The following is a 27,717-nucleotide window of genomic DNA, read 5'->3' on the forward strand; positions in this document are numbered from 1 at the left end:
ACTTTGAATACCAATGAAGGTAAGATAAGCACCAGTAAATACACAACCATTCTGAGTGATCACCTTCAACTTATGGTGAATCATTTCTATCCTGATGGGAGTGGATGACAATGCCCCCATCCACAAGGCACAAGTGTTCCCTGAATGGTTTGATGAGCATAAAAATTATGTAAACCATATGCCATGTCCATCTCAGTCACCAGATATCAACCCAATTGAACACTTATGGAGATTCTGGAGCAGCGCCTGAGACAGCATTTTCCCACCACCATCAACAAAACACCAAATGATGGAATTTCACTTGGAAGAATGTTGTCGCATCCTCCAGTAGTGTTTCAGACACTTTGAGAATCTATGCCAAGGTGCATTCAAGCTCTTCTGGTGGCTCGTGGTGGCCCAACGCCATATTAAGACACTTTCCATTATTTTGGAAGTTAAACCTCCAAGTAGCATAATGTTACTGTTATAGTGATCACTGTGAATAGCTTGAAGGAATGTGAGAATCAAAAGCAAAGGAACATGCAGAAGCGCATGATGTTGCTGTTGTTTATTAATCACTACAAATGAGAAAAGATTCTCCACTACATTTATCATAGAAAATACATTCATTCTACAATGAAGGTATAAGAACATAATACTAAGTGCTGCCGATTGTAGAAATACACTGGCATGAACATTTAAATAAAAGTTAACAAGAAAACTAATTTGGACTAAAACATTGATGTCATGAGGATAATTCTGATATCAGTGTGCATGTTGTCTCCCCAGACGTTTAGCGCCTTCTCCTGCGCTGTCTGGTCATCCCAGGGGCGGCGGTCGTGCCTGCATCACAGTCTGTGACGTGACATCCGCACGACTCAACGTGGATGTAGGAGTGCTTGACCTTTGACCCATCAGGGCAGATCAGCTCCACCTCTTTCTGGCCAGTGGTCGCCTCTTGGCAGCAGGAGCAGTAGTGCATCATGGTGTTGGCCTCTGCTGAGTACCTGCACATCCACATAAACACAAGACAAGTTGAAAAGAGGGCTTGAATTTCCTGGGTTGTCTTGACAAGATGAGCACAGGAGCAGTAAATAAGTCAAATAAGCTTCTAGTTCATAAAGGGGCACAATATATGTGTGAATAAGTGATCACTGACTGGGGCCTGCTTGACATTGACTAGTGCTGCATTTAGCATCTGTAGTACACATGGAAGAGGTTCCACAGTTTCCTGAGCAAGAATTGGATCTCCACAGGCTCAGCGGTGCACAGCCACTGATGACGATGCATAGTGGTGGTGTACTTCATCTCACAGACATTGCTGCGTTCTGTGCCTGGTCAGGAAAGATGCATCAAGAGTTGTTGTTTGATACATTATGACATAGCTTAAGCAGAAACAGACAACATATACATTTTTGGCCAGCATGTAGGCACAATGTTTCCTGTTGGTCTTATTTTATTGTTTAGGTGACATAGCTGGCTATAAGGTGAACCAATTTGTAAGTCAGCTCTGGATAAGAGCGCTCTGATAAATTATGTAAATGTAAATGTATAGCAAAGTTATTAACCAGTAGATAGGTGGTTATTAGGAATGCTTTGGCTGGACGTGTTACTTACAGGTCTTGCAGCATCCATTTGCATCTGTCTTTTCTGTGCCCTGGGGTGAAAAATAGAGAGATGATTTATAAGTGGCAGTTTGTATAAATTATGTGAGCTCCCTTCCATTCTAAATGTTACTGAAACATCTATCGCTATGACCCTAGAGTGCTAGGAATGATAGTAACATTCTGAGTGAGAATGGAAAACAGTGTAACTGCAGTGTAAATTGATTGTCCCCACGATGGAGGTGAGATAGGACATAAACTCACTGGGACACAGTTCTCTGGCCTGAATGCAGGGCACACAGTCTTCACCTCCCTTGGTATATATTGGCCATCAGTTTTCTCACATGTGTACTTCACACATTTGTCACCAGGTGGTGACCATGTTTGGTTCACCTGTCGCACAAGGAAGAGATTATGAAGAATTATGATGGAGTTTCAGATCATGCAGACAGATTATGCATCCTCATACACACTCTTGATATACTCACCTGAATAGTGTGTTTGGTGTTATCTGGCATATTAACCACACAGCTTGTCTGTACACACTTCCCAACAACACTGACCAGGTATGGCCTGATACTGGAAGCCCTAAGACAAGGATGGAGAGCCATCATTGAATCATTGTTCACTTATTTTATAAGCATGCGGTAGTCTCCAGAGTAGGCTACTGCAAGTTTCTCTCTATAAATATGTAAATGCATTTATCATCTTTGTTAAGAGAGACATGACTACCTGTGAACATGTAGTGTCGCAGGAGATATTTGTGCACACAATGTTGTTGAGCTTGGTGCTAGGATCCATGGTCGAGCTGCAGATACAATTCTCACATGTTCCTTTAGGAACTTGAGCACCAGGCTGGAGTGAAAGAGAGAGACAAAAGTTATCATCCACTATAACAGACTGTTTGAATAGAGGAGGGTCAGAGTGCAAAGGGAGCAGTTCTATAGTAGAATGTAACCAATTATGAGGGCAGCAAACACAATTCAGCTTATCTCAAGCTATTTGTGTGTGTATCTTTCAGAAGCTTGTTGAATTTAATTTCTTTGAAATGATTTATTCTTACCTGGTACTCAATGTTATTGTAGACACATACACCCTTAGGAACTGAACAGACACACATTGAGAAGAAATCAGTCAGTGATACCAGTGATTCATGTCATAGTTAACACAAATGTAATTCAAACTAGTGATACCTGGGAATTACAAAGTCAATGAACTAACTAAACCACTGATGAAGCAAATCAAGGGGACTTACCACAGGTATACTCTGGACAGCAGCTTGAGATGGACGTGCTTATAATTGCCTCCCACCCCGGCTGGCAGTCCATCATGATTTTTGGGGCAAAAGCAGTGCATCGCACTCTGTTATAGAGGTAACCAATGAGAAGTGATTAAAAGACAAGCTGATAGAGGTCAAATAACCCCCTATGACCCTACAGAACACTTCAGATAATATTGGTCTAGTACTGTATGAGTAAGAGTTGGCTTTCTAATGATTCACTGAAGGGTCACTGTTCCATCACTCACCACATGTATATTTCTGGCAGCAGCCTTCTGTCTTGTTCACCAGTCTGTATCCAGTTTCATTGCAGATGGGTATGGCTGGTGTGGGGCAAGTGATAGGCTGGCACTGGACAACCATAGAGTCCTTGTCACAGGTGCACTGCTTGAGCAAACACTCTCCCATGTATCACCAGGCTTAAGGGGAAAAACAGGGTCATGTCAGGTCAACACATGAAAAGAAAATACTTCTTCTCTAGGTGAGAAGAAATGGGTTGGAGGTGGTTATTCAGATATTAAAAGTTGTATTCTGGTCTGTTCATTGGAAGGAATAAAGAGGCCAAGACCTATACTGTGCCAATGAAAAGTATCCATTCTATGTGAGTTCCCTTGACTCACGTGATACGCTGTCTCATGATATGTCTATGTGAGAATGAATATCTGGAGAATATTTAGATGGAGGAAATTCTTACCATTTTGGGGTTGCCATCGGGTCCAGTGCAGCCTGAAGAATGAATACAGGGTGTGTTTAAAATGTTTGTCTCACATAGTTGGGGTCTTGTTCTTCACACCTCCACATCAACACATTTTGTTAACCGTTCCATTACAAATAAACTCAGTAAAACCATGATTCATGATTAATTCAAGGTTTCAAAGCACAGCAAGGTCTAATTCGCGATATTGATAGTTACCTGCAAAATATCCCATAACCCATTCTTACCACAGGAGACCACACAAGTATCAGAGTAGGTGCTGAACAAGACGGTTCCAGATGGACAGAAGCAACCCTCCTTCGTCTTATTGGTCATTTGGGTTTGATTGTTCAAATACTTCTCATTATATCTGCATACAAAGAGGTTTTGGATTATGCAGGAGATCATTTATTTAAAAGAAGGCTCATATGAAGGAAATTCATATTACATCCAATCAGAATAAAGATTACCTGGTATTACATGTTGGTTCAACTGCTGGACCACATGGCATGTACACCTTAGTGTCTGGGCATGTATGGTCTGCAGGACAAAAAATAGGTCACAGTTATGCTAAACACCAGCAAAACATCTTTTTTAAAGTAGCTGCTTATGACATCTGCTAATGTTACACATTAGTCAATGAATTTGTGGCATGACATCTATGCTTGGATTCATAGCTCACCACATTCTCCATCGGTGGACTTCCTCCAGTCAATGCAGATCCCTTTATTTGCACATTCAGATGCATATGCCTCCAGACTAGAGCATCTAGGAATTAGCATTGTTGCAGACATCTGATCTACAGGCCTGAACAAAGGCGTCAGGAGAAACCGCTTTATGGCATGCCTCAAAGACCCTTTGACAGAAAATAACATAGAGAGTGATTTAAAGAAATGCATGGAGTGCAACCTTTAACTAGAAATGCCAATGGAACGGTACCTGTATTATGATAAAAACAGTGCAAATACAAGCAAATTAACAGTACAGATAATGTACATTACAATTGATAAAACACATTAGGAAGTGAATTATCATTTAGGCATTCCTATTGTATGCTTGTTCCCTTTTTCAAAATTAGTTTGATATGTTCCTTACATGCTGTTCATGATTTCACAAATGGCTGTCTTGCAGGGGTAGGGGACGTGCTTGGGGTTGCCGGGGTGGTAGAGGGTGGTGCTGTTGGAGGAGTTGGACAGTCCTGGTTTGGAACCAGCCACTGGCTAGCTGCGACTGAGCAACTCTGTATCTGACCATTAGGTGACTGGCAGTCATTCTTCTGGGAATTATCACAGGTACCTTGAAAAATACGGACATTAAGTAGGGTAAACCCCTAGTTAGCAAGGCCAGGTCATAGATTCCTTGTTTTATGCAATTTCTATAGGGTGGTCTAGATAGAGCATCTACTGAAGGTTTGAAACTGTGAAATGTATATTGACCCTCTTTAATAATACTCACACACACTGGCCCTCTGTGCTGCTTTGGAAGAGGGAGTAGGAAGGTTGATGCTAAATGATGACCGCTTGTAAGACACCTGAACCTTAAGATCAGGGATCTCAGCACGACCTCCACACCTGTACTTGTTAGAGCAATGTCACCCATTCTGTAAGCTGGGTAGATTCGTTTACTGTTGACATATACCTGCATTTGTGTAGAAATGAATACACATTTAGATGGTTGACAATGTTGACACCATTATTGGTTTTAATTTAAAGTCATGGGATTTCAATAAAGCATGATAACGCAGTAGCATACATAAAACAATTATGGATATTAAATAATACAAGCAATGAGAATTATATTTTAAAATAGTTACCACATTTTCTGTTGTTTCACCAGATCTCTGCTGGGTAAGAATCACTTCATAGGATTTGTAATGAATGAGAAGGGACTGAGGACAGAATCCACTGTCAGCATTTCCACAGTAGTGGTTATCAACAATAATGGTAAGGTTGTATTTTAAGTTGATTTCTTTCATTAAGGTGTATGAGCAGTTCTCCTGAAATTGTAATATACTCCATCAAATGTCATGTAGTGAGATCCACCCCATCCACTGCATACACCTGCAACATGATAAAATATGAGTTGATAATAATCTAAGCTATTGACAGAGGACATTGAAAACTCAAAAGTTGGGGTTTTAGATTGTATGTTGTCACTTACATTCACATTCATATGTAAAGCAGCATCCAGCTGAATCATAAACCTTGACAGGTGGACGGCCATTCTCACACTGTAGTGGCTCCACTGGCTTGCATTTACTGGTAGCTGGACAACAATGCCGTCCTGGCAAATTGCTGTGGTACAGCTATTCAGCTGCCAAGATTCTCCATTCTGCCATTGATTTGATAAGGGGAAACAATTACTCAACGTGCACGGAGGAGTGGAAACATACAAGCATTACACCACAAAGACACATATAACCATTCACCCATTTTATTTATACAAACAAAATCTAAGATTTGTAGGCAAAAATGACCTTTCTTGGTGGCTGAACGCTAGTGCAGTCTGGAGAGGATTGAGTTGTTGGTGGTGGGGTAGTGGTCTCTTCTGACGTTGTGGGTGATAAAGTGGGTGGTGTAGAGGAAGGACAAGGATTTGATTCCACTTCAACTTGACACGTTGCTTTGCAGTAAGCGGTGAAGCACCACCCTGAAGCATCGGTCACATTATACACTACGTTCCCTGATTGTTGAGAAAGGCTAGCGTTAGAACATTTCAGTTGCAAATGAAAGTTCATTAAAAGATTAGTGAAATGTCACTTATTTTGATTGTCTGCATAACGTTTATAACATATTACCTGGTAGATACTGTGTCCCATTAACATTGCAAATGCACTGGCTGGTGGTGACTACTGTTGATGTAGGTGTAATAATCACTTGTGGTGAAGTTGAAGGATTTGTTGTTGTTTCTAATATGCCTGTGATGACAACTGGCTCTGTTGTTCCTGTACTTGTTGTTGAAGGCTGTGATGTTGAAGTTGAAGTCAGTGATGTTGAAGTTGAAGTCACAATGATAGCTGTTGTAGAAGATGTAATTGAGCCAGTGGTGACTACTTTAGGTGGCCTTGTGGAAGATAGATGAAATAGTCTCAGTTGTGGTTTCTTCAATGGTGGTTGTTCCACCAGTGGTAGGTGTAGTTACTTCTGCAGTTGAAGTGGGTGCACATTGTAGTTGTTGTTAATGTAGTGGGTTTTGATGTTATGACAACTGGCCCTGTTGTTTCTTCACCTGTTGTTGTGGGCTGTGATGTTGATGTAGAGGTTTCAACAATTACAGTGGTGGGAAGTGGTTGTTGGGCCGGTGGTGACTACTTTAGGTGGCTTTGTGGATGTAGATGGAATTGTCTCAGTTGTGGTTTCTTCAATTGTTGAAGTTCCACCTGTGGTAGGTGTAGTTACCTCTGCAGTTGTTGTGGGTGCAATTGTAGTTGTTGTTGCAGTAGTGGGTTTGGATGTTATGACAACTGGCCCTGTTGTTTCTTCACCTGTTGTTGTGGGCTGTGATGTTGAGGTAGAGGTTTCAACAATTACGGTGGTGGAAGTGGTTGTTGGGCCGGTGGTGACTACTTTAGGTGGCTTTGTGGATGTAGATGGAATTGTCTCAGTTGTGGTTTCTTCAATTGTGGTTGTTCCACCAGTGGTAGGTGTAGTTACCTCTGCAGTTGAAGTGGGTGCAATTGTAGTTGTTGTTAAAGTAGTGGGTTTGGAAGTTATGTCTATTGGCCTTGTTGTTTCTTCATGTGTGTTGTTGTGGGTTGTGGTGTTGAGGTAGAGGTTTCAACAATTACAGTGGTGGAAGTGGTTGTTGGGCCAGTGGTGACTACTTTAGGTGGCTTTGTGGATGTAGATGGAATTGTCTCAGTTGTGGTTTCTTCAATGGTGGTTGTTCCACCAGTGGTGGGTGTAGTTACCTCTGCAGTTGAAGTGGGTGTAATTGTGAGTTGTTGTTAAAGTAGTGGGTTTGGAAGTTATGACAACTGGCCCTGTTGTTTCTTCACCTGTTGTTGTGGTCTGTGATGTTGAGGTAGATGTTTCAACAATTACAGTGGTGGAAGTGGTTGTTGGGCCGGTGGTGACTACTTTAGGTGGCTTTGTGGATGTAGATGGAATTGTCTCAGTTGTGGTTTCTTCAATTGTTGTAGTTCCACCTGTGGTAGGTGTAGTTACCTCTGCAGTTGTTGTGGGTGCAATTGTAGTTGTTGTTAAAGTAGTGGGTTTTGGGAAGTAATGACAACTGGCCCTGTTGTTTCTTCACCTGTTGTTGTGGGTTGTGATGTTGTTGTAGAGGTTTCAACAATTACAGTGGTGGAAGTGGTTGTTGGGGCGGTGGTGACTACTTTAGGTGGCTTTTTGTGGATGTAGAAGGAATTGTCTCAGTTGTGGTTTCTTCAATTGTTGTAGTTCCACCTGTGGTAGGTGTAGTTACCTCTGCAGTTGAAGTGGGTGCAATTGTAGTTGTTGTTAAAGTAGTGGGTTTGGAAGTTATGACTATTGGCCCTGTTGTTTCTTCATGTGTGGTTGTGGGTTGTGATGTTGAGGTAGAGGTTTCCAACAATTACAGTGGTGGAAGTGGTTGTTGGGGCGGTGGTGACTACTTTAGGTGGCTTTGTGGATGTAGAAGGAATTGTCTCAGTTGTGGTTTCTTCAATTGTTGTAGTTCCACCTGTGGTAGGTGTGAGTTACCTCTGCAGTTGAAGTGGGTGCAATTGTAGTTGTTGTTAAAGTAGTGGGTTTGGAAGTTATGACTATTGGCCCTGTTGTTTCTTCATGTGTTGTTGTGGGTTGTGATGTTGAGGTAGAGGTTTCAACAATTACAGTGGTGGAAGTGGTTGTTGGGCCGGTGGTGACTACTTTAGGTGGCTTTGTGGATGTAGAAGGAATTGTCTCAGTTGTGGTTTCTTCAATTGTTGTAGTTCCACCTGTGGTAGGTGTAGTTACCTCTGCAGTTGAAGTGGGTGCCAATTGTAGTTGTTGTTAAAGTAGTGGGTTTGGAAGTTATGACTATTGGCCCTGTTGTTTCTTCATGTGTTGTTGTGGGTTGTGATGTTGAGGTAGAGGTTTCAACAATTACAGTGGTGGAAGTGGTTGTTGGGCCAGTGGTGACTACTTTAGGTGGGTTTGTGGATGTAGATGGAATTGTCTCAGTTGTGGTTTCTTCAATTGTTGTAGTTCCACCTGTGGTAGGTGTAGTTACCTCTGCAGTTGTTGTGGGTGAAATTGTAGTTGTTGTTAAAGTAGTGGGTTTGGAAGTTTTGACAACTGGCCCTGTTGTTTCTTCACCTGATGTAGTGGGCTGTGATGTTGAGGTAGAGGTTTCAACAATTACAGTGGTGGAAGTGGTTGTTGGGGCGGTGGTGACTACTTTAGGTGGCTTTGTGGATGTAGATGGAATTGTCTCAGTTGTGGTTTCTTCAATTGTTGTAGTTCCACCTGTGGTAGGTGTAGTTACTTCTGCAGTTGAAGTGGGTGCAATTGTAGTTGTTGTTAAAGTAATGGGTTTGGACGTTATGACAACTGGCCCTGTTGTTTCTTCACCTGTTGTTGTGGGCTGTGATGTTGAGGTAGAGGTTTCCAACAATTACAGTGGTGGAAGTGGTTGTTGGGCGGTGGTGACTACTTTAGGTGGCTTTGTGGATGTAGATGGAATTGTCTCAGTTGTGGTTTCTTCAATGGTGGTTGTTCCACCAGTGGTAGGTGTAGTTACCTCTGCAGTTGTTGTGGGTGCCATTGTAGTTGTTGTTAATGTAGTGGGTTTGGATGTTATGACAACTGGCCCTGTTGTTTCTTCACGTGTTGTTGTGGGCTGTGATGTTGAGGTAGAGGTTTCAACAACTACAGTGGTGGAAGTGGTTGATTGGGCGGTGGTGACTACTTTAGGTGGCTTTGTGGATGTAGATGGAATTGTCTCAGTTGTGGTTTCTTCAATTGTGGTTGTTCCACCAGTGGTAGGTGTAGTTACCCTCACAGTTGAAGTGGGTGCAATTGTAGTTGTTGTTAAAGTAGTGGGTTTGGAAGTTGTGACAACTGGCCCTGTTGTTTCTTCACCTGTTGTTGTGGGTTGTGATGTTGATGTAGAGGTTTCAACAATTACAGTGGTGGAAGTGGTTGTTGGGCGGTGGTGACTACTTTAGGTGGCTTTGTGGATGTAGATGGAATTGTCTCAGTTGTGGTTTCTTCAATTGTTGTAGTTCCACCTGTGGTAGGTGTAGTTACCTCTGCAGTTGAAGTGGGTGCAATTGTAGTTGTTGTTAAAGTAGTGGGTTTGGAAGTTATGACTATTGGCCCTGTTGTTTCTTCATGTGTTGTTGTGGGTTGTGATGTTAAGGTAGAGGTTTCAACAATTACAGTGGTGGAAGTGGTTGTTGGGCGGTGGTGACTACTTTAGGTGGCTTTGTGGATGTAGATGGAATTGTCTCAGTTGTGGTTTCTTCAATTGTCGTTGTTCCACCAGTGGTAGGTGTAGTTACCTCTGCAGTTGAAGTGGGTGCAATTGTAGTTGTTGTTAAAGTAGTGGGTTTTGGAAGTAATGACAACTGGCCCTGTTGTTTCTTCACCTGTTGTTGTGGGTTGTGATGTTGATGTAGAGGGTTTCAACAATTACAGTGGTGGAAATGGTTGTTGGGCGGTGGTGACTACTTTAGGTGGCTTTGTGGATGTAGATGGAATTGTCTCAGTTGTGGTTTCTTCAATTGTTGTAGTTCCACCTGTGGTAGGTGTAGTTACCTCTGCAGTTGAAGTGGGTTGCAATTGTAGTTGTTGTTAAAGTAGTGGGTTTGGAAGTTATGACTATTGGCCCTGTTGTTTCTTCATGTGTTGTTGTGGGTTGTGATGTTGAGGTAGAGGTTTCAACAATTACAGTGGTGGAAGTGGTTGTTGGGCCGGTGGTGACTACTTTAGGTGGCTTTGTGGATGTAGATGGAATTGTCTCAGTTGTGGTTTCTTCAATTGTGGTTGTTCCACCAGTGGTAGGTGTAGTTACCTCTGCAGTTGTTGTGGGTGCCATTGTAGATGTTGTTAAAGTAGTGGGTTTGGAAGTTATGACAACTGGCCTGTTGTTTCTTCACCTGTTGTTGTGGGTTGTGATGTTGATGTAGAGGTTTCAACAATTACAGTGGTGGGAAGTGGTTGTTGGGCCGGTGGTGACTACTTTAGGTGGCTTTGTGGATGTAGATGGAATTGTCTCAGTTGTGGTTTCTTCCAATTGTTGTAGTTCCACCTGTGGTAGGTGTAGTTACCTCTGCAGTTGAAGTGGGTGCAATTGTAGTTGTTGTTAAAGTAGTGGGTTTGGAAGTCATGACTATTGGCCCTGTTGTTTCTTCATGTGTTGTTGTGGGTTGTGATGTTACGGTAGAGGTTTCAACAATTACAGTGGTGGAAGTGGTTGTTGGGCCGGTGGTGACTACTTTAGGTGGCTTTGTGGATGTAGATGGAATTGTCTCAGTTGTGGTTTCTTCAATTGTCGTTGTTCCACCAGTGGTAGGTGTAGTTACCTCTGCAGTTGAAGTGGGTGCAATTGTAGTTGTTGTTAAAGTAGTGGGTTTTGGAAGTTATGACAACTGGCCCTGTTGTTTCTTCACCTGTTGTTGTGGGTTGTGATGTTGATGTAGAGGTTTCCAGCAATTACAGTGGTGGAAGTGGTTGTTGGGCCGGTGGTGACTACTTTAGGTGGCTTTGTGGATGTAGATGGAATTGTCTCAGTTGTGGTTTTCTTTAATTGTTGTAGTTCCACCTGTGGTAGGTGTAGTTACCTCTGCAGTTGAAGTGGGTGCAATTGTAGTTGTTGTTAAAGTAGTGGGTTTGGAAGTTATGACTATTGGCCCTGTTGTTTCTTCATTTGTTGTTGTGGGCTGTGATGTTGAGGTAGAGGATTCAACAATTACAGTGGTGAAAGTGGTTGTTGGGTCGGGTGGTGACTACTTTAGGTGGCTTTGTTGATGTAGATGGAATTGTCTCAATTGTGGTTTCTTCAATTGTTGTAGTTCCACCTGTGGTAGGTGTAGTTACCTCTGCAGTTGAAGTGGGTGCAATTGTAGTTGTTGTTAAAGTAGTGGGTTTGGAAGTTATGACAACTGGCCCTGTTGTTTCTTCATGTGTTGTTGTGGGTTGTGATGTTGAGGTAGAGGTTTCAACAATTACAGTGGTGGAAGTGGTTGTTGGGCGGTGGTGACTACTTTAGGTGGCTTTGTGGATGTAGATGGAATTGTCTCAGTTGTGGTTTCTTCAATTGTGGTTGTTCCACCAGTGGTAGGTGTAGTTACCTCTGCAGTTGTTGTGGGTGCCATTGTAGTTGTTGTTAATGTAGTGGGTTTGGATGTTATGACAACTGGCCCTGTTGTTTCTTCACGTGTTGTTGTGGACTGTGATGTTGAGGTAGAGGTTTCAACAATTACAGTGGTGGAAGTGGTTGTTGGGCGGTGGTGACTACTTTAGGTGGCTTTGTGGATGTAGATGGAATTGTCTCAGTTGTGGTTTCTTCCAATTGTGGTTGTTCCACCAGTGGTAGGTGTAGTTACCTCTGCAGTTGAAGTGGGTGCAATTGTAGTTTTTGTTAAAGTAGTGGGTTTGGAAGTTATGACAACTGGCCCTGTTGTTTCTTCACCTGTTGTTGTGGGTTGTGATGTTGATGTAGAGGTTTCAACAATTACAGTGGTGGAAGTGGTTGTTGGGCGGTGGTGACTACTTTAGGTGGCTTTGTGGATGTAGATGGAATTGTCTCAGTTGTGGTTTCTTCAATTGTTGTAGTTCCACCTGTGGTAGGTGTAGTTACCTCTGCAGTTGAAGTGGGGTGCAATTGTAGTTGTTGTTAAAGTAGTGGGTTTGGAAGTTATGACTATTGGCCCTGTTGTTTCTTCATGTGTTGTTGTGGGTTGTGATGTTAAGGTAGAGGTTTCAACAATTACAGTGGTGGAAGTGGTTGTTGGGCCAGTGGTGACTACTTTAGGTGGGTTTGTGGATGTAAGATGGAATTGTCTCAGTTGTGGTTTCTTCAATGGTGGGTTGTTCCACCAGTGGTAGGTGTGCGAGTTACCTCTGCAGTGTTTGTGGGTGCAATTGTAGTTGTTGTTAAAGTAGTGGGTTTGGAAGTTATGACAACTGGCCCTGTTGTTTCTTCACCTGTTGTTGTGGGTTGTGATGTTGAGGTAGAGGTTTCAACAATTACAGTGGTGGAAGTGGTTGTTGGGCGGTGGTGACTACTTTAGGTGGCTTTGTGGATGTAGATGGAATTGTCTCAGTTGTGGTTTCTTCAATTGTTGTAGTTCCACCTGTGGTAGGTGTAGTTACCTCTGCAGTTGTTGTGGGTGCAATTGTAGTTGTTGTTAAAGTAGTGGGTTTGGAAGTTATGACAACTGGCCCTGTTGTTTCTTCACCTGTTGTTGTGGGCTGTGATGTTGAGGTAGAGGTTTCCAACAATTACAGTGGTGGAAGTGGTTGTTGGGGGCGGTGGTGACTACTTTAGGTGGCTTTGTGGATGTAGATGGAATAGTCTCAGTTGTGGTTTCTTCAATTGTGGTTGTTCCACCAGTGGTAGGTGTAGTTACCTCTGCAGTTGTTGTGGGTGCAATTGTAGTTGTTGTTAATGTAGTGGGTTTGGAAGTTATGACAACTGGCCCTGTTGTTTCTTCATATGTTGTTGTGGGGCTGTGATGTTGAGGTAGAGGTTTCAACAATTACAGTGGTGGAAGTGGTTGTTGGGCCGGTGGTGACTACTTTAGGTGGCTTTGTGGATGTAGATGGAATTGTCTCAGTTGTGGTTTCTTCAATTGTTGTAGTTCCACCTGTGGTAGGTGTAGTTACCTCTGCAGTTGAAGTGGGTGCAATTGTAGTTGTTGTTAAAGTAGTGGGTTTGGAAGTTATGACAACTGGCCTGTTGTTTCTTCATTTGTTGTTGTGGGCTGTGATGTTGAGGTAGAGGATTCAACAATTACAGTGGTGAAAGTGGTTGTTGGGGCGGTGGTGACTACTTTAGGTGGCTTTGTTGATGTAGATGGAATTGTTTCAATTGTGGTTTCTTCAATTGTTGTAGTTCCACCTGTGGTAGGTGTAGTTACCTCTGCAGTTGAAGTGGGTGCAATTGTAGTTGTTGTTAAAGTAGTGGGTTTGGAAGTTATGACAACTGGCCCTGTTGTTTCTTCACCTGTTGTTGTGGGCTGTGATGTTGAGGTAGAGGTTTCAACAATTACAGTGGTGGAAGTGGTTGTTGGGCGGTGGTGACTACTTTAGGTGGCTTTGTGGATGTAGATGGAATTGTCTCAGTTGTGGTTTCTTCAATGGTTGTTGTTCCACCAGTGGTAGGTGTAGTTACCTCTCCAGTTGTTGTGGGTGCAATTGTAGTTGTTGTTAAAGTAGTGGGTTTGGAAGTTATGACTATTGGCCCTGTTGTTTCTTCATGTGTTGTTGTGGGCTGTGATGTTGAGGTAGAGGTTTCAACAATTACAGTGGTGGAAGTGGTTGTTGGGCCGGTGGTGACTACTTTAGGTGGCTTTGTTGATGTAGATGGAATTGTCTCAGTTGTGGTTTCTTCAATTGTGGTTGTTCCACCAGTGGTAGGTGTAGTTACCTCTGCAGTTGAAGTGGGTGCAATTGTAGTTGTTGTTAAAGTAGTGGGTTTGGAAGTTATGACAACTGGCCCTGTTGTTTCTTCATTTGTTGTTGTGGGCTGTGATGTTGAGGTAGAGGTTTCAACAATTACAGTGGTGAAAGTGGTTGTTGGGCCGGTGGTGACTACTTTAGGTGGCTTTGTTGATGTAGATGGAATTGTCTCAATTGTGGTTTCTTCAATTGTTGTAGTTCCACCTGTGGTAGGTGTAGTTACCTCTGCAGTTGAAGTGGGTGCAATTGTAGTTGTTGTTAAAGTAGTGGGTTTGGAAGTTATGACAACTGGCCCTGTTGTTTCTTCACCTGTTGTTGTGGGCTGTGATGTTGAGGTAGAGGTTTTTCAACAATTACAGTGGTGGAAGTGGTTGTTGGGGCGGTGGTGACTACTTTAGGTGGCTTTGTGGATGTAGATGGAATTGTCTCAGTTGTTGTTTCTTCCAATTGTGGTTGTTCCACCAGTGGTAGGTGTAGTTACCTCTGCAGTTGAAGTGGGTGCAATTGTAGTTGTTGTTAAAGTAGTGGGTTTGGAAGTTATGACTATTGGCCCTGTTGTTTCTTCATGTGTTGTTGTGGGTTGTGATGTTGAGGTAGAGGTTTCAACAATTACAGTGGTGGAAGTGGTTGTTGGGCACAGTGGTGACTACTTTAGGTGGGTTTGTGGATGTAGATGGAATTGTCTCAGTTTGTGGTTTCTTCCAATTGTGGTTGTTCCACCAGTGGTAGGTGTAGTTACCTCTGCAATTGAAGTGGGTGCAATTGTAGTTGTTGTTAAAGTAGTGGGTTTGGAAGTTATGACAACTGGCCCTGTTGTTTCTTCACCTGTTGTTGTGGGCTGTGATGTTGAGGTAGAGGTTTCAACAATTACAGTGGTGGAAGTGGTTGTTGGGCCGGTGGTGACTACTTTAGGTGGGTTTGTGGATGTAGATGGAATTGTCTCAGTTGTGGTTTCTTCAATGGTGGTTGTTCCACCAGTGGTAGGTGTAGTTACTTCTGCAGTTGAAGTGGGTGCAATTGTAGTTGTTGTTAAAGTAATGGATTTGGATGTTATGACAACTGGCCCTGTTGTTTCTTCACCTGTTGTTGTGGGTTGTGATGTTGAGGTAGAGGTTTCAACAATTACAGTGGTGGAAGTGGTTGTTGGGCCGGTGGTGACTACTTTAGGTGGCTTTGTTGATGTAGATGGAATTGTCTCAGTTGTGGTTTCTTCAATTGTTGTAGTTCCACCTGTGGTAGGTGTAGTTTCCTCTGCAGTTGAAGTGGGTGCAATTGTAGTTGTTGTTAAAGTAATGGGTTTTGGAAGTTATGACAACTGGCCCTGTTGTTTCTTCACGTGTTGTTGTGGGTGGTGATGTTGAGGTAGAGGTTTCAACAATTACAGTGGTGGAAGTGGTTGTTGGGCCGGTGGTTACTACTTTAGGTGGCTTTGTGGATGTAGATGGAATTGTCTCAGTTGTGGTTTCTTCAATTGTTGTAGTTCCACCTGTGGTAGGTGTAGTTACCTCTCCAGATGTTGTGGGTGCAATTGTAGTTGTTGTTAAAGTAGTGGGTTTGGAAGTTATGACAACTGGCCCTGTTGTTTCTTCACCTGTTGTTGTGGGTTGTGATGTTGATGTAGAGGTTTCAACAATTACAGTGGTGGAAGTGGTTGTTGGGCCGGTGGTGACTACTTTAGGTGGCTTTGTGGATATAGATGGAATTGTCTCAGTTGTGGTTTCTTCAATTGTTGTAGTTCCACCTGTGGTAGGTGTAGTTACCTCTGCAGATGTTGTGGGTGCAATTGTAGTTGTTGTTAAAGTAGTGGGTTTGGAAGTTATGACAACTGGCCCTGTTGTTTCTTCAAGTGTTGTTGTGGGCTGTGATGTTGAGGTAGAGGTTTCAACAATTACATTGTTGGAAGTGGTTGTTGGGCCTGTGGTGACAATTTTAGGTGGCTGTGTCGATAAAGATGGAATGGTCTGAATTGGTGACTTCTTTCCTCGTTGAACTTTCAATAGTAGTATATTTAGTTACCTCTGCAGTTGTTGTTTGTGCCTTTGTAGTTGTGGGTTGAAGTAGAGGGCTCTGATGTTGAGGTAGAGGCTTCAACAATTACTGTTGTAGATGATGATGCTGTGGTGTGTGTGAATATCCCGGATGTAGTTGTATTGGTAATTTGGGAGTGAGGCTCTGTTGTCAATATTCCACCTGTAATGACTGATTCTGTTGTTGTTGAGGGCTGTGTTGTTGATGTTAAAGGCCACAAGGTGCCTGTAAGGTAAGGTAGTGTTTTTGTAATTGGCGCAATCGAAGTCACTGGAAGTTTTGGTGGTGAAATGAGATGACGTTGTTATTGTACCATTGGTGACAAATGTAGGGGGCTTTGTAGATATAATGGTCTCAGTTGTGGTTTCTTCCTTTGTTGAAGATTCAGCTGTGGTCGATGTAGCTACTTCTGTACTTGTTGAGGGTACATTAGTTGTTGTAGTTAGAGTTGTCGGTTTGGAAATTGTGACTGTACTTGCTCCTGATGTTGTAGTTGAAGGATTTGTGGTGCCAATATTGGATGACCAAGTTGAAGTAGATGTTGGTTCTGTTTTGAAAAATATTTATCTTTAGTTAACTAGGCCAGAAAAATACAATTTGAATTGACCAAATAGCTCGTATTTACAATACTTATCATTCATATTCAAGTTTTAACATATGGTCAATATGAATTAAACTCATCACTACCACCTAGAGGTCTTCATGGTTCCATCCGAACCTGAATACCCGAGACCCCACCAGGGACCTGAGCTGGTACGGGTCCAAAATTCAAACTTTTCTTTCTTGTCTGGGTTGAGTCCCGTTTGATTGTCATCGGGTCTTGGGTCTATGTAATTACAGCTGATTGACCTGAGTGGACCCAGATTGGACGAACACGGCTTTGCATAGCCTGTACCACATTTATTTTACGCTAATACAGTGAATTTATTAACTTATAGAAGGCCTAGGCAAAATATAAAGACCTATTAATTAACCAGAGGAGCAACTTGGCTGATAAATATAATTAGTTTGTCACTCGGGTCCAATCGGGTCTGGTCTAGACCTGGACCCGTTAGGGTATGGGTCGGGTCTAGGTCTGGTTGGCCTGGATCCGTTTCGGTTTGGGGTCCAACTTTTTGGACCCGAGAAGACCTCTACTACCACCTTACATACAAATTGCTATTCATTTCCATCAATATTACCATTTATCAGTATGGTATTTAGCAAAACTTGGGCTACACTTTAATCATTCAAGAGTTTCTCTGCTTACCAAGTGTTGAGAAGTGGAAGACAGTTGTGGGCTTTAGTGTTGTTGTAGAGGCCTGTGTTGTAGTTGCATGGACAGTTGTTGTGGTCAGAGGGGATGTTGTGGTTGGTACTGGAGTTGTGATCACTTGACAAGGGTAAATGTTCCTGGCAATGGTTCCGTTCACGGCACAAACAGCAACAATGCAGTTACCAATCCCATCTGTTGTATTGTAGAGGGTTGCTCCATATGGGTGTTGTTTACCATTATACAAGCATGTACAATCTGCACAAAAAGTATTTTAAATTAGGTTCAATTAATGTTGCATTGGTCATTGCTAAATATGTTACTTTCATTTGGGGATCTCATCCTTACCATTTACATCATAACTGCAGCTCACTCCAGTCATTGTGCAGGTGCTTTAAAAGAAGAAATATAATTTAAACATTTTAATTATTCCCAGGATCATTTAAATGGTAGGTTTTATTTGAATAGTGAGAGACAGAATAACAACAAATAAATCCAGAAAAACTCATGTCAAAAATGTTATAAATTCATTTACATTTTAATGAGGGAAATAAGTATTTGACCCCTCTGCAAAACATGACTTAGTACTCAGTGGCAAAACCCTTGTTGGCAATCACAGAGGTCAGACATTTCTTGTAGTTGGCCACCAGGTTTGCACACATCTCAGGAGGGATTTTGTCCCACTCCTCTTTGCAGATCTTCTCCAAGTCATGTAGGTATCGAGCCTGACGTTTGGCAACTCGAACCTTCAGCTCCCTCCACAGATTTTCTATGTGATTAAGGTCTGGAGACTGGCTAGGCCACTCCAGGACCTTAATGTGCTTCTTCTTGAGCCACTTCTTTGTTGCCTTGGCCGTGTGTTATGGGTCATTGTCATGCTGGAATACCCATCCACGACCCATTTTCAATGCCCTGGCTGAGGGAAGGAGGTTCTCACCGAAGATTTGACGGTACATGGCCCGTCCATCGTCCCTTTGATGCGGTGAAGTTGTCCTGTCCCCTTAGCAGAAAAACACCCCCAAAGCATAATGTTTCCACCTTCATGTTTGACGGTAGGGATGGTGTTCTTGGGGTCATAGGCAGCATTCCGAGTTGAGTTGATGCCAAAGAGCTCCCGATTTTGGTCTCATCTGACCACAACACTTTCACCCAGTTCTCCTCTGAATCATTCAGATGTTCATTGGCAAACTTCAGACGGGCCTGTATATGTGCTTTCTTGAGCAGGGGGGACCTTTGGCACTGCAGGATTTCAGTCCTTCACGGCGTAGTGTGTTACCAATTGTTTTCTTGGTGACTATGGTCCCAGCTGCCATGATATCATTGACAAGATCCTCCTGTGTAGTTCTAGGCTGATTCCTCACCGTTCTCATGATCATTGCAACTCCACGAGGTGAGATCTTGCATGGAGCCCCAGGCCGAGGGAGATTGACAGTTATTTTGTGTTTCTTCCATTTGTGAATAATCGCACCAACTGTTGTCACCTTCTCACCAAGCTACTTGGCAATGGTCTTGTAGCCCATTCCAGCCTTTATGTAGGTCTACAATCTTGTCCCTGACATCCTTGGAGAGCTCTTTGGTCTTGGCCATGGTGGAGAGTTTGGAATCTGATTGATTGATTGCTTCTGTGGACAGGTGTCTTTTATACAGGTAACAAGCTGAGATTAGAGCACTCCCTTTAAGAGTGTGCTCCTAATCTCAGCTCATTACCTGTATAAAAGACACCTGGGAGCCAGAAATCTTTCTGATTGAGAGGGGGGTCAAATAGTTACTTCCCCTCATTAAAATGCAAATCAATTTATACAATTTTTTGACATGCGTTTTTTCTGGATTTTTTGTTGTTATTCTGTCTCTCACTGTTCAAATAAACCTACCATTAAAAATATAGACTGATCATTTCTTTGTCAGTGGGCAAACGTACACAATCAGCAGGGGATCAAATACTTTTTTCCCTCATACTATTATAGAGGTAAAACTAATCAGGTCTTGGTAATAAAGTACTGTAAGTTGTGAAATGCATGGGAAGCAGGGCAACTTTTCAGATTGCCATATAGTCATAATTGGCATCACTATGGAAAAAACTAGCATGACCTTCCCATCTTAGACAAACCCCTACCAACCCTCTTCCCAAAAATTAAGATAATAGAGAATACCTAATACTTTCACAGTTAGAACATTTAGAATATGCTCTGAAAGAGCACAGGTACTGTGAATTGAATGATTTAAACATACCATGTTTCACAGTTTTGTGCCGGAACATTCTGTCCATTGGTGTACTGGTTTCCTTCATAGTCATAGCAGCCACATTGTTCCCTCTCCACACACTTCATTGTCTCCTCATTGAAGTAAGGTTGTGCCGCAGGGCAGTTAGGATAGCAGCCTGTAATAAGCACAATAGCCAAGAGGTTACAAAAGGTCAAGTCTTGTTAAGGATAACAGGAGTCATTGTAAATTGTCGGGGGTCAGATCCACTTTAAATTGTTAATCAGAAAGCATATCGAAAAGACAAAAAATGAGTCAGATGGTCACATCCCTACCTTCCAATGCTGGAATTAAACTAGAACAGTTTCCGGAAGGGTTTCTGCAGGTCTTCATACACTGAGCTCCACATGCCTTGTAGTGCCACTCACATTCTCCAGGGGGGTTGTAGTAATCACAGAACAGTGCTGTATGTGGAGGACAAAATATGGTGGACAAAAAACGTTTTCATTATTTGAACTAGAATAATGATACCTTTCCATGATCAACTGTCCTATATGATAATGTGTCAACCTGGTCCAGTACTGAATTGACAAGCGCCTTAATGTAGTTGAACCAGAACCCAAAAAAATTATGTTCAACCTTCTTGATTTTACTCAGCTCAGACTTCACTGTTGATTGTGAAGAAACTTACGGCAAATTCGGGGGCTTCTCCAGGCTACGCATGCTCCAGCTTCATTGCAGGCCTTTGCATAAGCTGCCACTGCGGTACAGAAGCACTCACAGTCTCCACCACTGTCACAAGCACATGAGTCTCTCACACAAGCATCGTAGTAAGGAGAGGGGTCCACCTTAAAAGCACAGCAATGTGTTGTAAGATATACAGTAGTTCATGGTACATGGTGAAGTACATTTCTTTGTCCACAAAAGACAAATCCACATATCTTACTAGAAATATACCCTAATTGAATATATCCATACCTGGTTCTGGCAGGCTGCGGAAGACATCACTGTTAATGATGCTGCACTGTTTCTGGGCCCAAGACGCTCTGTACGGGTTGGAGGTACATGGATGCACTACAGCGGATACACTTGGGCAGCTTGATGAAACTTTCCAGCTGTTTCCAAATTCCACCGGATCAACAACAGTCGCCTGGGCTCTAGTTGTGAAGTCATTGTTTGCGTTGCCATCATAGTTTCCACACAGACCACACACTTGCCCCTGAAGAAAAGAGATCATGAATTTAAATGATTGACTTGGCAGGGTTCTACAAAAGTCTTGGTAATATCAGTTTTGACTGAATACTGAATTCAGTTCTTCATCAGAGTATCTTAATATACCTGGTATTGTGGGCTAAGCTTGATAGACAGACTGGTCTTCTTGTCCCACATGAGGATTAGACCACTTTTGACTTCAATGACCAGATAATTCCCCAGAAGACTGATCTGTTTAGGAAACTGCTCTTCTGGAGTACTCCTGACAACTTGAGCAGTCCCATCTGCCAATATGAGCTCACTGGTCTGAAATAGAGAAATATGTTTTCATACATAACTTGGTCTGAAATCGGATCTCAACTTGATGTTTGGTTGATCATTTGTTGATTGTGCTTTACACGAGGGATGGAATGTACAGTATTGTGTGAAGTCAAGTTGCTCAGTACCCCCAGGAAGAGCTTGATGGTCTTGGAGCAGGTGGTGCCTTTAGTTCCACAAGGAACGTTCTCAGTGAGGACTCTGAAGCTGCCACTGCCATTAGTATTGCCACAGTAGTCCTGTGCGAAAGGAAAATATTCTTAATATGGTTCAAATTCACACTTTTCAATGCTGATAAAATTCTACCAAATAGAGACACAAACCTGAATGAGAGTGTATTCACAGTTTCCATTAAAGTTGAACCTTTTCTCATCAAAGGTGATATAGTGACCCTCTCCGTAGATTGCACAAACTCCATCACAAAGATGTGTGGTACACTGCCATTGTCTGTCCTTGCAAGCACTGTGAACAACACACACATAATGTCACAAAAATTGCCGGTCAGTTTTTTCATGATTTCTAAGTCTATGTTCTTTATGTTTTCTCCCCCCTGAGATGTAAGACACAAAACAGGCATACCATGTATTGCAGTCAACCTTAACGGTCTCTCCAGCTTGGTAAGTAGCTCCATTGTGAGAACAAGGACAAAGTTCCTCCTTGATGCAGTCTCCGTTCCCATCAGACACCAGTCCGGTGGGGCACATACAACCTGATGTGCACTCTGTGCTGATCTAAAGTGATTTAACAAAATACACACATAAGTCATGGCAAATTAAAGGAATGTGGACTATGTTTTTGTGCACGGGGGGAGGGGTAGGAGGGGTGGGGGGGGGGGGGGTATTTGACATAATTGAGATTCTCAAATGTTTTTGTTCAGTCAACACAAAACTCGGTATAATAGTGACAGTGTGTGACAATCCCATTTAGAGTTAATGAGGGACTCACACAGGTCATGTCCAGAGTTTTGCAGCTCTTCTGACACTCTGACCCTGAAGCTCCTGGAGGTGCAGTTGAGCAGTTGAAGAAAACCATAGGCTGTGTGCATACTGGGGATATATGGAATAACAATACAAGTTTTAAAAAACTATTTTCAATTCTCAAACAAGCAGAATATAATTGTAATATATCCAGAAATATCCACATTCATCATCATTAATCACATTGTCTTACATGAATTGCTTGAATCCTCTTGGTTCATTTCAAATGTACCTGTTTTGTGAAGGATGCATGTAAAGAGTTAAATCATATTATGTTTTTAAAATGTATAACTGCCTTGATTTTGCTGGACCCCAGGAAAAGTAATGGGGATCCATAATAAATACAAATACAAATATCGACACATTTATTTTAGAAATAGCTACTAAATTGGAAGCAAAGAACATCAAACTTACTAAATAGTCTTGCTCCCCCAGTGCAACTCAGTGTCCCTTGCCTACAAGTGCTGTAAAGTAGTTACAGTATTAATAGTTATAGTTAGTTAGATAATCAAATTAACAGCAAATATCATTACGACACAGTTTTGAATATATCCATCAAGTTTCACTAGTACTTGTATTTATTTTGGTCGCCTAGCTTTATATGTATGAGGGAGGTGTTTACCAGGTGGCACCGTCTCTGCTGATAGCCTCTCCTGCAGGGACCACTGAGCCCTTGTCATAGCAGGGACAGTTGGTGGGGGCAACACACTGGCCAGCCTGCGTCCATGTATGTGCCCTCTGCACAGCCACAGCCGTCCACCGGAACAAACTCCACCTGGCAAGATCGGTCTGTCATACTCAGGAGCGGCAGGTGCGTCCACAGCTGGTCATGTTGTAGGTATAAACTGTTTGACTGGGGCAGGTGGCGAATTTATCTGAGAAAAGTCATTAGATATGAGTAGTATTAGCAATACTATTTTTTTGTTTGCTTATATCTTTGTATTTTGTGGAGTTATTTCTTCCGGTTATTTGTATTTAGTAACTCAACCCTACGGTTGTTGTGTCAATAAAATCATTATATTCTAATTGATTTGCAGCACTTATGAAATAGCAAAAAAACACATTGCAAGAGGTCTCCATGGTGCCATGCTGTCTACTTACTGCAGATAGTGTCTCTCCAGCCGCTGAGCTGGATGCCTCGGCAGCACAAGCATGGACATAAGAGGACACGGAGCACACATGCAGTCCTCACTCTTCTCACAGTTACAGCTGGTCGTAACATGCAGTTCCGTTGGAAAAAAATAGTCAAAGTGTAGTCAGGACTATAACCTCATCACATAAGACTTTAATAGTTTTACTTTGTGATTGTATCCTTCTTAACTAACTTACGGTTTTGTAGGCATCAGGTCTTATTTCAGAATGGCAAGGGGAGAACACTCCTTTAGGATCTGATAACATGGAACACCAGTGCTGGGCATATTTCTCTGTGAAAAAGACAATCATAATTTGATCAACATCAGCATATTCTTTCTTATATAACTTTGTTATAATCATTCAACAAGTGATTCATCTGTAGGTTTAATAAATATGTACCATTTTCAATGCTCAAACTGCAGGGGTTTTCAAAGCTACTCTTGACATCAGGGCAGCTGGCCATGGTCTTCCACGTGTTGGCAAAAGCTACAGCTGTGCCCTCCACCAATCCACTGATGACTCTGAACTCATCTGCCTGAACATCATTGTAGTTTCCGCAAAGGCCTGTGGATAAATAATTGAAGTCATATGATGTTATTCGATTTTTATGAATAGAGACACCGAAGAATAAGGTATGAAACTGGTGGATGAATCTGAAGCATACCACAGGTTGTTCCTTTGTAGGATGAGATGGCAGTTATGTAGATCTGCATAACTGGTGAAAGCTGGATCTGAAGTTGAACTCCAAGGGTTGTCTGGATAACAATGTAGAATGAGGAGGGCTTGAAGATGGTCACTTCAGCTGCAATACATGAAATAAAAGAGGGACACCATTAAGGCTTCATCTAGTGAATATAAATGATATGGAGTTTATACACTGATCCACACAACAATTTAATTAGGTATTACAATGGATTATCTCACCTGTATAGAGTGGGAGCTGAGAAAGAATCTGATTTACAAAAACACTTCCACTCGACTGGACTCGGATTACCTGTGAATTAGATAAGATCATATATTTGATACAATTCTAATTTGTTCATATATTTTTGTTGAACATTCCGCTGAAGACTCAAACATTTCCATACAGATTGCAAACAGCCCGGCAATATTTGCCAAATCAGGGCAATTTTAAATAAGGTTATTGTGTGTTTAGACAAAAAGTTTGAGGGACATTTATTTGCAAGCCAGAATAATGATCTTAAAGAAGTGTCTTTGCTTTGAAATGAGTTGACAGGTCATTATGTTATTTGCTCTGAAACATATTTGGAGAGTTGCCTTACGGTGGATCTGCTGGAGAGGGCTAGGGTAACAGCCCTCATACAGGTCTCAGTGTCAGTCAACCCACACTTCACAATGTCTCCCAGCACGGTGAATTCAGTTCCATTGCATTGCTGAAGGAAAACAAGCATGAGTTTGACGGAATAAACATGAAATGAGAGTGACTCACTTAAAGAATGAACCCCTTTGGACCTAGGTCAACATGTGGCTTGAGGAAAAGCTATTTTACCTCACCTTTTGCACTGAAAACTTATCGAAGAGTTTCTACTTGCTTCTATTGCTTTGCTATACTGCACCACATGAACTGACCTTGGTCAGAATGTAAGAGCAGTCCCCATGGAATGTGTAGGCTTTCCCATCATAGGTGTTGATGTGGGATCCTCCCTCCACAGAGCAGGTCCCAGGACAGTCCTTGTCCGTACAGGCCCACTGACCACCAGCACAGGTGCTAAAGGGAACATTTATACAGGCTTATTTCACAACTGCATTCATACAGTATTTAGTTTTGATAATCACACTGTAGAGTTTGGCATGATTCATGAACATGAGGCATGGGATACGTCATGTTTAAATCAGATGATGTACTTGGCCTACCATTCTTTACAGTTGCTGGTGTAAGATTCTCCAGATTTGTATACTTGTCCATTGTGGATACAAAGGCATTCGCTCACTGGAATACAGCCACTGTTGCTGACATCATCAGAAACAGTACCTATTTGGTGAGAGATCCGGCAGAATTTTTAATACAACATTAAATTTCCTGACAGAAAATTATATAATTTTCACTGTTTAAGAGATTGCTAAAACTGCATTCAATAAGGAGTGTTATTCTAATGTGTACTTTACACAGAGAACTGAATTGACTCCAGGAAGCAACTGAGAAAAAATCCAATATTTACTCTTCTTTCATTATTCAGAGACTTTGCACACATTGACATAGAAAGGCATAATGGGTAAAGGTGTGGTGTTTTCATGATGTGCTTAAGGTTAACTTATACACCAGAGTTGAACCTATGTGGTACCTAGAGGACAGAAGCAGCCGTCTGTACAGTGGTCTTCACACAACTGGCTGGCCTCTGGGTTAGAGCAGGTGTCAACACAGGGGCTTCCACACTCCTGGTACTCCATGTTGTAGGGGCATGTCTTATCTGGGAAAATAAACATTGTGATTAACAGTTTCTTTAACAGAGATTGTGAACACGATCATTTGGTGGTTGGGGGGCATGTTGAAGAGTATCTGCATGCTTACAGCAGAACTGTTTAGTCCTCCATTGCTGTGGCTTCCCCCTCTGCGTGAACACACTGACGGGAGTACTTGAGATGAAAGGTTGCACAGGCAGAAGGAGTTGGTGCTGTTATCACAGTGGCACAGGTCAGCCAGGCAGGTCTCGACGGAAGGAGTCCATGTCCAAATAATTTGTGCAGCTACTGAAAGCTGCATTGGAGAACAGCTGCTGACAAAACTCCCTACAAATAGAGACAAACCACAAGGTTACCATAGTAGAAATTTGTTGGGATCACATGGATTGATTGCCATTTCTAACTTCTATTAACATTGTTTTGTATTCTTCTTCTGTTGTTTGAAATGCATACCTCATCTCCACAACTCTCTGCAGAAGAGCATAGGCTCCTCACAGACTTCCAGAGGGCCATCCAATTTCCAGAGGTTTCCATAGTCAGAGCTAGAGAGTTCCCCCACCTGCAACAACACAAACATTGAAATTAGCTTTTCCACCTACAGTATGTAATATAGTTACATTTCAATAGTTTGGGCAGTTTCAGGAAATATTTTTACCATTGATGATGAACTCGTTATATGCTTGGACTTCATTGAAGTCACCACAGAGTCCGCAGGTCTGGTTTCTGTACTTCTCGTTCATTTCAATCTGTAGAATGTCCAGATGTAATGTGTTTAGTCCAAAAAATCTCATCCTATTCAGCGCCATTCACATGTTCAGTCTTGGCTATCCTCCATGTTTATAAACTTTATTTTTATTGGTCTTTGTATTAGGGAGTGACAGAAAATCTAATTCAAATCTACAAATATTTGCAAACACTTCATCAAATAAACATTGAGTATCAGCCTGTGTGTGTATAGCCTATAGATCTTCACAGATCCTGATTTAATTCATGTTAAGTAATTCTAATTCAATAGGTGTCTCTCACTCCCGATCAACTGCTGATCATTGCCATTGATGACAAAAATGTTATGCTTTTAATCTAAAGGAAAAAAAATGGTTAACTAATCAACCATTGAAGACAATATTAGAAAAGCAGGTATTTTACCATTAGGAGTCATCCTTGTTCCAAATGGCAACCAGCCCCAGTTTGGCTACGACCTTCACATTGGATGTAGTCTTCACGATGCTGACACCAGACAAGCTGAATGGCAGGGTAACCCTTCAGGTGGAAGATGCTTAAAGGTCATCCTTATACGTAATTTGTATTAAATTCCAGAATGTAAAACATAGAATCCTCAAGAGAGGTGTGCTTGCAGAATGGCGTATCAGTCAAATGACAGGGAAACTCACGTCTGCCCATTGACCACAACAACACCCTTGGATAGCTCCACCACTACACCATCCAGCTTCATGGTGATCTTGCTAATGGTTGGCTGGTTGTCCACCACCTGCCGCCTCATCTGGATGTTGAAAGCTCACAGCTGCTTTTACACAGTGAGGTAACAACATGGTTGCAGGTGGAGGGGAGCTGGAAAAAGTCCCCGTCGAAGGTCTTGAAATGGTAGTTACCCCATGTGCTGCAGACCTGGTCATTGTGTGAGGCATTCACTCCTAAGGGACAAGGAATACAAATGTCAGTTCCTTGTTAGCTTATTGATGGATACCCAGTCATTTATTTGGTGTGCATTCTGTCAGACATTTACCTGAAAGCGTGGGTATTGTCGTGGTCATTGTCGGGATGATTGTTACAGTTGTGGTGGGGCTCACTGAAATAAAAGCAATTCGTGAGTATTTTTACAATATTATATGTACATTACGGATGGAATTCAATCACTGCAGATATAGATTGTCGCACTGCGCTTTTAGAAGTGTATTTGATTTGCACAGCAGTATGTCCCAGATGAAGGGACATTTGAGGGCATGAGTGACCCATTCAATATTAACAACCTAAGGCTCCATTCAATCCGTATCGCCAAAGTTCAGCGCTATC

The 27,717-nt window shown here is 42.2% G+C and overlaps 2 pseudogenes; both read right to left on the reverse strand.

The window, feature by feature from the left end:
* Positions 1–763: 763 nt before the first annotated feature.
* Positions 764–10,558, reverse strand: LOC123487867 (annotated as a pseudogene).
* Positions 10,559–16,232: 5,674 nt separating this feature from the next.
* Positions 16,233–27,458, reverse strand: LOC123481199 (annotated as a pseudogene).
* Between the last annotated feature and the right edge of the window lie 259 nt (positions 27,459–27,717).

Source organism: Coregonus clupeaformis, unplaced genomic scaffold, assembly GCF_020615455.1.
Source record: "Coregonus clupeaformis isolate EN_2021a unplaced genomic scaffold, ASM2061545v1 scaf1839, whole genome shotgun sequence".
Taxonomy (NCBI): domain Eukaryota; kingdom Metazoa; phylum Chordata; class Actinopteri; order Salmoniformes; family Salmonidae; genus Coregonus; species Coregonus clupeaformis.